The following is a 12,764-nucleotide window of genomic DNA, read 5'->3' as shown; positions in this document are numbered from 1 at the left end:
AATGGATTGGATGGATGGATATTCAACCCATTTTTTTAAATTTGAACTAAATATGTTTAATAAAGCATTATGTGAAGGAAAAACTTATTCTAAAAATTAATATTCAATAAAGTATTTATAAATATCAATTTTAAAAAAATTTAAAAATTAAAACACTTTTAAAAAATAAATTTTTTTAAAACCACTTTTTTTTTAAATATTTTTTTAACAAACACTTTTAAAAATTGTTTTTTTATAAGCACTTTTAAATTAAAAGAGTAATAAACTTATAAAAATAATTTTTAAGCTTTTAATGACCGATAAACTTCTAGGAATTAGCAATTATGTGAAAGCTAAGTAAAAAAGATTTTATACTTATAGCAAAATGATCGATAAACTTCTAGGGAGCAGCAATCCACGAAATTAAAGCATATTCCCAACAAAATTTGAGACTAAAATAACGTAAGTTGACAATGTTGCATCAACATATGTTTGAAACTTAAAAATAACTAGTAACAATCATGACACAGTCTTCTACAAAGAGAACACAATTATCGTGATGGGGGAGCTTCATGTACACTGACCAGCAAGTAGTTTATCATTCCAACACGTGTACCCACAAAGGCACTAATCAAAAGAAATTACTCCAAAAGCATTTTGCTCAAGCTAAATAAACTAAAAAGTAGCATACACATCAAAATGGAGTAATCTAATTTGATGAAGACAAAATACCAATTTTAGTTTGAAATCGAATCAGCTCACATAACAAAAGAAGCTAGAACACAACTATCACCACGTACTAATATCAATTCCTAGATGTAGAGTAAGTTGAAAAGTCTTCTACAAGTTCTTCATCATCTAAATTTATTGGGGCTGCACAATAAACATAAAAAAAAGAAAGCATTAAATACAAAATGAGAGAACTGAAAAATAAAAGTTAAGAAAACTTAGAAACTGACCAGGAGTTCCATGAAGCCAATCATTTGTACATAACAACGCCTCCACATTTTCAGGCAAGAGACAACTTCGATACTTGTCAAGTATACGTCCCCCAATGTTGAATGCAGATTCTGATGCAACTATTGTGATTGGTACACTTAAAATATCTCGTGCCATGAATGAAAGTGCCTAATATTTGAATTCCACTGACTTCCAATACTCTAATATATCCAAGTCTTCCCTATAATCACGCATCTTTTCATCCATGTATGCTTTCAAATCAGATTCATTACTTGTAGACCCATATGTTGCATGTTGGAACTCGCCAAACTCATCCAAATCATTTGCATATGATATACTAGGGCTTTCTCTCTTGGGTTATGAGTCAAATGAGTGTTGTTCAACTTGTGAAGATTGGATTTGAATGTATTCTAAAAGAAAAGAATTCAACTTTTCATAAACTTCTTTTGCTTTCCTAAATCCATCTTGACCATAAAGTTTCACATAACAAAATTCAACAAGATACAACTTGTAGCGAGGATCTAAAATCACAACAAATGAGAGAATCGCACTATAAGAATCCCAATACTTTTCAAATTTCCCCTTCATTTCTTTGGCCATGCGACAAATTAGGTCATCTCTATCATCATAAGTACAAGCATCCCTAAGTGAAACTTGATTTTTCCATACATTAAAAAAGTATAAATTCGCTGTTGGGTAAGAGATGCCTGAAAATAGGACACTGATATCATAGAATGGTTTTAAAAATTTTGCTATTTTTTAAATCATTCCACTCCTCTTCTGATGGGCAACTATCAAAGTTTGGTTCAATATCACAAAGGTGTGTATATACTTCACGAAACCCTATAGCATTCTCCAACATCAAGTAAGTGGAGTTCCACCTAGTTGGTACATCTTGACGTACTCTCTTAGAACTTTTGGAATAAAAAATTTGGTCTAAACAAGATGCAAATGTTGACTTCCTTGCATCTGAACCTCTAAAATACTTCACACTCTCGCAAATCTTGAACAAAACATTACTTATGACCTTGAAACCCTCTTGAATAATCAAATTTAGAATGTGTGCACCACACCTAACATGGAAACATTGTCCACTACTAACTAATCCATTTCCAAACGAGTGGTTCTTTTTCAACAAATTCACCATGTTTATATTATATGTTGTATTGTCTAAAGTGATGGTGAATATTTTTTTTTCAATCCCCCACTCCTTAAGCAAATTTAACAACTTATCAGAAACATTTGCACTAGTGTGTGGTGGTGGGAAACGAAAGAAAGCTATCACTTGCTTTTGTAATTCCCAACCACTAGTAATGAAATGTGCAGTTACCACCATGTATTGGTCAATGGTAATGGAAGACCAAAGATCAGAAGTAAAATATATCTTACCGGGAATAGACCTTAAGTAGCATTTAAGTTTTTCTTTTTCTCTCTTATAAATCTTCAAGATATCAGATTTTGCATTATTTCTTGATATTGTCTTGGTTTGAGGGTTCAAGAACTGATGAAGGTCCCTAATTCCTTCAAGTTCCACAAACGAGAAAGATAACCCATGCTTGATTATTGCACTTGATATTTTTTCTCGAAATTGTCCTTGATCCAAGGGAGGATAAGACATTACCTCTTCCAATTCAGTGCCACATATCCTAATATGGCGTAACATATTTGAGGTCCTACTTCCTTCCTTTGACATGTATAATCGACCACATCTTTTGCACTTAACCTTAAGATCCCCGTCCTTATCAGTAAACTTTTCAAAATGTTCCCAAGCTGTAGACCTCGTTCTTTTTATTGATGGAGTTGAACTCATCTCCATTTGTTCTTCTTCATTCGACATGTTTTGAATAAGAAACTGTTTCATGTGAAAAAATGCACACACAAGTCATATTAACAATAACTAATCATCATTTACTTATTCATTACCTATAGAAAAATATTACATGTCATAACATATATATTGTTGAAGCACAAAAAGTACACTTAAGTAAACTTAAATCAACTAAGAAAACATAAAGATGCATTCAGTATTTGTGAGTATGCATCATCAAGGATCTAGAAAATAAGTGTATAGGGTGAAACTTTGCAGTAAAATGTTAAGGTTCCATCTCAAAACCAATTGGCAGAGGGAGGGTTGTGCATGTATGCATAAGGGGACAGTAGAACACTTCTAGTAAAATTTACAGAGCTAAATGAAGGAGGAAATAAAATCATCTACAACCATCATCAGTGATTCTCCTAGAATAATGTTTTTATGTTATCATTTTAGTTAAAAGTGAGGGAGCACATTCGTTATAATTTGTTGAATTTGATAACATTCTCCACGTTTTTTCTCCCCTGGTTGCAACTCATAAAAAGCAAAATAGAAGTGCAGCGCCACTCCTCTCATTCAGAACCCAAAGAAAGGGATAGAGGAGATGGTAATAGGCCCATAATGTTTTATGAATAACAGCATTAGGAGACCTAGGAATTTCTTATGAGTCCAATTGGTAATGCAAGACAGAGATCGTAAGAGTGTGAATTACTAACTCTGCAACACCCCCAATTACTTTTGGACTCCTTCCAATACGTGTTTTTAAATTTCCAAAAACAAAAGTAATTGTCATCCATGAAGGACATTTGAATCACAAAGTAATTGACACTTGCTCCTTCTATAGGTAATGAATAGTGATGATTAGTTGTTGTTAATATGACTTGTGTGTGATGTTTGTATAGACCCTTCTGCTTTCAGACCCTTCAACTTCAGACCCTTCAACTTCTTCTCAGTGTCATGTTCTAATAGTGCATGGAACTCTTTGAATGCTTATAATACTTGATCTTTGCTTTTCAACAAGTACACGCATACTCTTCTCGAGTGATCATCTATGAACGTGACAAAGTAGTAGGCTCCTCCAAAAGATCTTTCAGATATCAAACAAACATCTGAATGTACCAATTCAAGTATTTATCTCTCTGTGAAGGATTGTCTATTCTCTAAAATTTGACTCTATGTTGTTTACCATAAAGACAATCAATATATGAATCTAAAATTTCACCTTTTATACTTGGAAGGTGGTCTTCAGTGAGCATCTAAAGTGCCTTCTCACTCATGTGTCTCAATCGCCCATGTCAAAGATCTTTGGATCGGTAGCAACATTTGCTTCTCCAGAACAAATTCCCCCTTGCATAATGTACAAAGATCCTTCCTTTGAGCCTCCAGCAATAACGAGGTTGCCTTTTGCTACTTTTCACTATCCAGCACCAAAGTGGCTTACAAAACCAACATCATCGAACTTACCCATTGAGATAAGGTTGAGATGCATATCTAGAACATATCTCACCTCCTTCAGTACAAGCTTTCCTATTGTGTCTGTTAGCAGCATAATATCACCAATTCTCGTAATCTTGTTAGTAACATGGTTTCCCATTTTCATAGTACCATGATCACTTTTCTTGTAGTTTGAGAACAAACCCAATGATCTAAGCACAATCACCATATGCAAAATTTAGGTAATTGTGTTCTCCAATGAGGATAACGTCATCGTCTGTGGCAATGGTTGTGGTAAACTTATGACCATTTTTCTTTGGATCAACTAAATCTTCATAACATTTCCAACTTTCTGGTCTCTCTTCAGGAACCTATATTCAGATCTCTTATGTCCTTCTTTACTACAATAATAGCATGTTATTGACCTCGTTCGAGATTGAGAACGACCTCTAAATTTGCTTTTGCTTCTTCCACGAGATTCATTCCTTCGATGATTTTCACTTCTTCCGCGTCTCTCCACAACATTTTCTTCAGAATGGAAGGATGTACCCCTTTCTTTCCTTATGGATTCTTCATTCAATAGACTGTCTGAAATAGTGTCCATTGAGCCTTCCCATCAGGGACTGAGTTGCTGAGTGTGACCACCAATGTATTTCAGCTTTCAGGCAACGAATTTAGTAGTAGAAGTGCTTGAAAGTCATCATCTATTTCATCAATTGATTGACAAGACTCTTGAATGAATTCAAGTGCTCTATCATACTCTGACCATCTCTATAGTCGAGTTTCACCAGCCTTCTGACAAGTGATGATTTATTTATGGGAGTTTTCTTTTGAATCATAGATCAAGTTTTGACCATAACTCATAAGCATATGTGTATATAGACACGTGCTCAAATAAACTTCTATCAATATACTTCTGAATCATTGCAACAACTTCTCGATTCGAAAGTTCCCAATCTTTGTCATCCTTATCTTCTGGCTTATCTTTGCAAGAAATAGGCTCATGCATATCTTTAAAATATAAATGATATCTCATCATGGGCTTCCAATAGGAATAGTTCACACCTGTCAACTTGAACATGTCTCCATCAAATGAGATATTAGCAGCTCTTTCCATCTTGGACTACACAGGTTAGCTCCCCGAATGAACTTGGGAGCTTTGAGACCACTATTGGGAAATTCAAATCGATTTTCTTCCTCTGTGTAATGCAAAATGGGCATTTGCAGAAGCAACAAGTGGATAAATAAAATAGAGAAGAATAGAAGAGTAAAACCAAGAATTTTAACGTGGAAAAACCTCCTCAATATGAGAAGGAAACAACCATGAGACCTAGTCCATAAAATATTTCTATTATAGAAAGTAGGATTACAATATTTGATTCTCTCTTACTAAGAGAATAACACTCAATCTCACCCAAAAAGATGGAAATATGAACTCTTCTCTATTTTCTTTATCCACTTGTCGCTTCCATAAGTGCCCACTTTGTATCACACAGAGGAGGGAAATTGATTCTGAATTTCCCTAAAGAAAGCCAATCATTACTTGTGTTCCATCGAAGGTTAGTTGTTTTGGTGGAAAGTTTATAAAGAAAAATATCCAATATATAGAGATTCATTATACCAGTAAGGAGTTGATCTAGTAGTGTAATGCATCGTTAGATCCCCACAAAAATTAAAACATCAATGGTTCGATTCTTACGAGCCATACTTATAGGGAGAGATAATCACACACCCAATAATATATTAGTTTCTTACCCATAAGATGGGTTGATGGGGATATTATTGTCACTACCAAAGAAAATGCATGATTGAGGAGAAATATTCCACTTGTAATGCATCATAATGTGTGCTGCTCTTTTTTGTATGAATAAAGCTAAATCATGTGACAAAAGGTGGCAAAATTATCCATAATCCACAATCCATCCAAACTAAATCCATCCATTAAAACTAATAGATTTAAATGAATATAATCCAATGAATAGTGTTAATAATGAATGGATTCAAATCCATCCATTATATCCGATGAATATCCATGAGTATATCTATTTGGATGGATATCCAATCCATCCAAAAAATATAAACAAAAATATTTTTCACCATAATTCAAGCAACATGCAGACCCAACTTTGTTATGCAAATCCAGCATGCAAAATATAAACCAATGTTATTAATATCATACCAGTCATTAAACCGGTCAGAGTACCAGTCATCAAATTGGTTAGAATATTAGTATAGTGGTATAGTGATTCAACCCGTGGTTCACTATTAAACTGCATACCAGTGAAGTTAGATATTCATATATTTATACTAATATTAATGTTGAAAAATCAATAAAGAAGACAATAACTATTTTGATTTATACCACTTGTTAAAAATGTATATTGAAGATCATATTTTAGATGTATAAAAAATAATAGTTGTGTGTTTGACCATCAATACAAATATTTTGGTAAAAATAAATTATTTTTATTAAAAAAATAATTTTAAATGAAACCGACCTGTATGACCGGTACGGTTGAATTGAAAATCGATCAGTATGACCAGTTTTTACCAGTATAATTGTATAACCGTTATAAATGTTGTATCATAGCGGAGTTAAGACCGATTCACCGATTGAACCGGCCGACATTAATCGGTTTTAATACTAGTGATATAAACTACTTTCTTCCTAACAAAATGATTCTTTCAACAATATTATCTTTTTTATCATAGCATTCTTTCAAAAAGTTTCAAGAAGGATTGGTGTGACATTTTGTGTCATAATTGAGCACAAGAAAAAATGCATAATTGCACAATACAATATATTTGACCTAACCTACATTGTTGTCTTTTAGAGCTTTCACAAATACATTTAAATACTGAGATTTTTTATAAAAAAACTTTTGAAAAAAACATATTTTAAAAACATATTTTAAATTGATTTTTAGAATTACTTTATTTAACAATAATTTTTAAAAGGATTTTTTTCCTTTAAAAAATGTTTTAGTTCAAATTAAAAAAAAATGGATTGGATATCCATATATCCAATCCATTAAAATGGATATATGAATGAAATTGATGAAATAGAATTAATTGGATATTGATGGATTGGATAATTTAGAAATGCGATTTTATGGATTTATATGGATAGGTGGATAATTTTTCATCCATCCATTATGATTCAAATTCATCTAATTGCCACCACAACATCTGACCATTTGGTTATGAATTGCACATTTGCTACAAATGTTTAGGGGTGTTGTTAGTTGTTAGAGGTGGCTTGGTGTATAGTACTACCAAATAATTGCTTGGATCATTTTAAGCAACACATTGGCATGCTCCCCAACAGGAAAGTCAAAAGTTATTGGAAGATGTTCTTATTACTATTTCGTTGGTATGGTTGATAAGAAATTATATAACTATGTTAAGCAAACCTTTTAGTTATATTTAAATTATGGACCATTATGGATGATATAATAATTTTGAGTGAATGTTAATTTTATTTTCTCTTATTTTTCGACTTTATCAATTTAGTACCTTCAATTAAAAAACCCCGAAAAGATTTTCACAAATTCCAAACATGAGTCAAATAGTTATTTTTATAGTCAAATTAATTTCAGTCAAGTGTTATAAAATATGCTAAAAAGACTAATTTGACTCACATTTGAAAATTTTGAGATTATTTAAAGTTTCTCAAATTTTGAGAGACCAAACTGATAAGATAAAAAATATAAAATACTAAAATGAGTATTTACGCAATAATTTCTTATAGAAAAATGCAATTTGCATATGCACAAACATACTCTAATATGTTTATGTCATGACATCTTCCACAATCTTATTCATCATCTTAATTATTCAACCACTCTTTCTCTCTTCGAATTTTTAATATGATATATGGTACACCTTAATTGATTGGACAATGTTTTGTTGTCCCAAACTCTGTCCCAGACCAATCCTATTATATCATATCAGTTAAAAAATTAAATATTCATAACTTTATTACTTTTGCTTCATTGTGATTGGCCAGGGACGTGGTTGAGGACATGGTTGGGGTCCCATCCTAATTGATTAGTGTGATTTGGTAGCTAATTTGTTTGGCTAATTCAATATAATAATCTAACCTTTCAACGAGTTTATTTTGATTGGTTGAAAGGATTCCGACAAAAAGAAAAAGAAGGAATAAAGAAAAAAGAAATAGCATCATCAAAAAAGTCCAAACGAAAAAAGCTCAGCCAGAAAATACTGTGGAATGCCTTTGAGTAAAAGAAAGGATTACATTTTGTAAGGTTTTTAATTTTGTCGCATGTGCTATTATTGGTAGTATGTCGTTGTAATGTTTTGAAATTCCATATGAGAACGAGAGTACGTACGTACACTGAATTCTAGAAGAGAATAATTCTAGAGATAATTTCAAAAACTATACTATCTTTGTTCTTTTTTATAATATTATTTGAATTGTTTCAAATTAAGAAAGATGAAAATATCATGAAACTTGTCGGTAATTGTATTATATTTATAAAAACTATTAACTATTAATGAATGTGGTATAATACTTAAAGAGCAAGGTATTTATCTATTAGTATAAGGTTTCACTAGATTTTCATGATGACCAAAATGTTAATTGTTTAACTCGTGAGAGCAACGCTTATTAGAAAGGACAATCATGTATTCAAAAAAATTAGTTCCTTACCCAAATGATGAAGGAATACTCTGGCGAACAAAAAAATGTTGTATAATAGTTTTGTCAGAGATACTATGAAATTTATGAATACAAGTTTTGGTCATGAGTTCGAGTCAGATGAGAGATAAATATAAAATATCGTAGAAATGTCATGAGCTTAGAGTACTTTCACCTAAGAATCTCAATTTCATTCATATTTGAGTCTTACATTATAGTTAGCACGTTAGAAATTCATGATTTCTAATTAAGGTGAGTATTATATATTTAATACAATTATGTCAGTTATTTATTTTGGGTTACAAAACAATTGATCTAATTACTTACAACATATAAGACTTCTAAAATTGATAATAGATATGAGTTTAATGAGTCGATACTCAAAACAGTTGACCTATAGGAGACAATGAGAACACTATAAGTTAACAAATAAAGAACAGTTTTGGTCTCTAAAACATCAAATTACAAATAATTTTCAGGTATGACTTCATGTATATTAAATCTCAAAAGGAATTAAAGATTTGGTTGAGGAAACTCATCATACCAAAACTCTCTCAAAAAGTATATTAAAAGAGTAGATATGAGAAAATGAATTCAAGTATGACTATGTATCTTTGTTTTATATTATGTGTGAGAATCATGAAATTTAAGATCATAGGATTGGTATTTCACTAAATTTCTAAGAAGGTGATGAGCATGAATATTTAAGTTTGACACACTCCGTAAAATTATGAATATAGAGATATTCCATATTCCCATGTAATGAATAAGATATTATAGTATTAATCGCTAATTTTTTTCTATTTTATCATTATCTTTTCTTATTTCTATTATTTGCACATAGTTATCAATTATCATAAAATTAGGCAATGATGATTTAAACGTTCAAAACATTGATAAGTTAGAATTTTATTATGCAAAAGAGATTTTACTACTGCATTAAAGGTAAAATACAAAAATATTAAAATAAAAAAACAGGCTGGAAATGTTTCATTGAAATTAAAAAAATGTTTGATTTTATAATTAATGTAATAAAATTAATGTAGTTTAGTGGAGAGATAAATAATATAAATCGAAAATAAAAAAATTAGCGCAGAGATAAAAAATAGAGTATGTGCTTTATGAATTGGGTTCCTCTCTATACTCAATCCTTCTGTACTGGAATTCGAGAGAAAATAAAATATTATATTCTTCAAATTATTTAATTAAAAATTAATCAGAAATTTGGACACTTAAAAAAATATTTTTATGATCTGTCACCATCTTTACTTAGTAATGTAGACTCTAGTTTTATATCATAGAAAACAGAGAAAAAGATAAGGAAGAGTAATTATTTGTATTCTTGTTTTTAAAAGGACAAACATCATTGTAATCATGAAAACCCTAGCCCTGAGGGTAGCTAAAAACTTTCCATCTATACTTAAAAACCAAAACCGGCAAATTAAGACTATTGTCATGCACATGGAATTAATGTTATTTGTTACGAATAACAGCCTAAACAGAATATAGATTTCAAATTTGAGTATTTATACCTGAAAAATAAAGACTACTTAACTCTAACTAAAAATAATCAAAAGCATAAAGATAATATGAATTTCATTAATTAAATAATTAGATTTGAATATTAAATGAATGATAGTTTACAATAAAAGTAAACTATTTATACATAGAAAATAAAGATTAACTAACTCTAACTAAAAATATATTTAACATTATTAATAAAAGAATGTTAACCAAAAGTAGGAATGACAATAAGATGGATTGTGGTCGGGTTTGTACTTACCCAACCCCAAACCTAAACCTAAATCCAAATTCAATGGGGAATATCATTTCCAAGAGGTTTTGAGTAACCCAAATATAATGGAACCCGACAAAATAGTAAGTGCTACAACCATATTCAAAATAAGTAAGAGCTGCAACCACTATTATATAAATACCAGCAATAATCATATTCAAATATTCAATAAAACATTTCACTGTTATATAAATATTGCAATTGTGTGCTGAAATCTGACTTTAGGATATACCAATGTTAATTCTGCATGTTCAATAAAGATAATTTGAAAGTTGAATTTTGGAGGGAAAAAAGGAAAAGAAAAATTTGAAAGGCATGAAATACACTTGTAAGATCCCAAAACAAAATCCCTTAAAAATTGATAATACACACAATTGGGATAAAATTGTTATTGAAAATTTATATATTTAATACTTTCAAATTTCAATATGCATGATTTTTTTTCCGCTAACGGTTAACAAGAGCTTCATAAATAATACACATAATATTTAATACTTCATATCCACCTTTTTTCTGATTCAGAAAAAGGAGAATAAATTGTTTATAAAAAATTAATATAAGGCTTTAAGCACAAGATATTGGTTTTGGTTGGTTAATTTTTCCCCTTACCATTTTTTAGTTTAACATTTTGGTGGACTGAACTCACTGAAGTTCTATTTTAACTACTAACAATATATAAAAAAACAATTAGTAGATAATTAGGTTTTTCAACCATTATGTTAGATTTGATTAGTATATTGTGAATAACAAAAAAATTGTTGATCGGGATAAAACTCGTTACAATAATCTCTATATCTGGAAGGGATTTAGTCTCTAACAGTTGACCAAAGACAACATTGATCTTACAATTTTTTCTTTTAATTTTATGTTTTTCATTGAGGGTCTCTCAACCAACAATTAAAAAATAATTACTCTTGAGGCATAAATTCAACCACTTAAATAAATTTTACCTCTATCAATAAAGTTTTTATATATACCCACATAAATAAACACGCTCTAATCAGTTTCATTACACATTTAATTTTTTCCAGAAAACATTGTGCTCCTATTTAGATGTTATTTTCAAAACTCAAGACAATTTTAATTGTTTCTTTATAAATCATACCCAGACAATTAGTGCTAAAAAGAGAAAAGTAATCGTGGAGTAAAATGGCGAGGGAAAATAATAAGGGTATAAAAGGAAAAATAATAACAATTTTATTATAAAACAAAAAATCATTGTTTTCTATGATTTGTATAGAAAACCTAATATAACACTAATGAAAGAAAAAATAGAATATTTAATGCCACTACATTTTCAAAATAAAACTTTCGTGTCAAGTTATTATATATTTGATGGTATACTAGTTAAGCTTTAGATATATTTTAATTTTGCAATTAAAATTAAATCCATTTTTTTCATATGATCAATAAAGAAATCAAGCAAACAAAAAGCACATGAAGTTTAACATATACAGAATTAAGACATTAGTATATACTCCTTGTATTCCTAAATAATTATAAAGGAATTTGAATATAAGAATGAGTATGAAGATTCGTGTGTTATTGACTGATTTGAAGTTACAATATAGAGGATATTATATAACCCCCAAGTGTTGTTGGCATCCTAAGTAACTAACTTAGAATAACAAACTAACTTCTAACTAATTAACAAACAATCTGAAAACATATTTTACACATGCTAAAATAGAAGAGCTCTACTACAAAACAACCTTATAGAAGATAATACAAAAAACTCCAAAAGGATCAAAAGTTGCACCACACCAGATCATGTGCCAAGATGTTGATCTGGTGCGCCAAGGTGCTGATGCATCAATGCACTGACGCGCCAATGCACTGACGCGCCAATGCACCAAGGTGCGCTCAGTTGTCTTAGTCATGCTGCCTGGTCAGATGCGCCAAGGTGCTCAACTGTCTCGGTCAGGATGCGCCAAGGTGCTCAGTTGTCTCAGTCATGCTGCCTAGTCAAATGCGCCAAGGTGCTCAGTTGTCTCAGTCAGGATGCTTAGACTTGGCATAAGCATGATGCACTGACTGTCTCGGTCATACTGATAAACTTGGCTTGTTCCATGAGCAATTCCTGACACAATAAGAAGAATAAAATTAATAGGAATTAACTTCATTAC

This window comes from Lupinus angustifolius, chromosome LG02, assembly GCF_001865875.1.
Source record: "Lupinus angustifolius cultivar Tanjil chromosome LG02, LupAngTanjil_v1.0, whole genome shotgun sequence".
NCBI classification, from domain to species: domain Eukaryota; kingdom Viridiplantae; phylum Streptophyta; class Magnoliopsida; order Fabales; family Fabaceae; genus Lupinus; species Lupinus angustifolius.
This window is presented reverse-complemented; position numbering follows the sequence as displayed.